Source organism: Amborella trichopoda, chromosome 2 (genome assembly GCF_054954075.1).
Source record: "Amborella trichopoda isolate Santa Cruz 75 chromosome 2, AtrichopodaSantaCruz75HAP2 v2.0, whole genome shotgun sequence".
Taxonomy (NCBI): domain Eukaryota; kingdom Viridiplantae; phylum Streptophyta; class Magnoliopsida; order Amborellales; family Amborellaceae; genus Amborella; species Amborella trichopoda.
Window position 1 is genome coordinate 52359300 of NC_142337.1, and position 374 is coordinate 52359673.

A 374-nucleotide genomic window follows, 5' to 3' on the forward strand; every position below is an offset into this window, starting at 1 on the left:
CACCCAAAGATAGAGAATCAATATCTCCCTTGCATATTTCTAAAATGAGCCAAGAGAGTTAGAACGCTGAAATCAACAGGGATGGGGCATTAAACGCCATGACATTTCCGTTAGAAAAAAGAACCAATGCCAGTCCAATGCACAAGGAACTTATTAGGATATAACTTTCATAACTATCTCAAATCTTCATTATCTGAAATTCATACAATGTAGATAATAAATTAGAAACACCACATATATTTCTTTGGGTATCATTGCATATTTTAAGTACGTTCTCTCGTCAATTAATATTTCTTCCCAAACAAAAGAAAAAGGTAAATTGAAAAGTGCTGCGTAATCACACTTCCACCATGTGAATTATGAAATTCTCTACT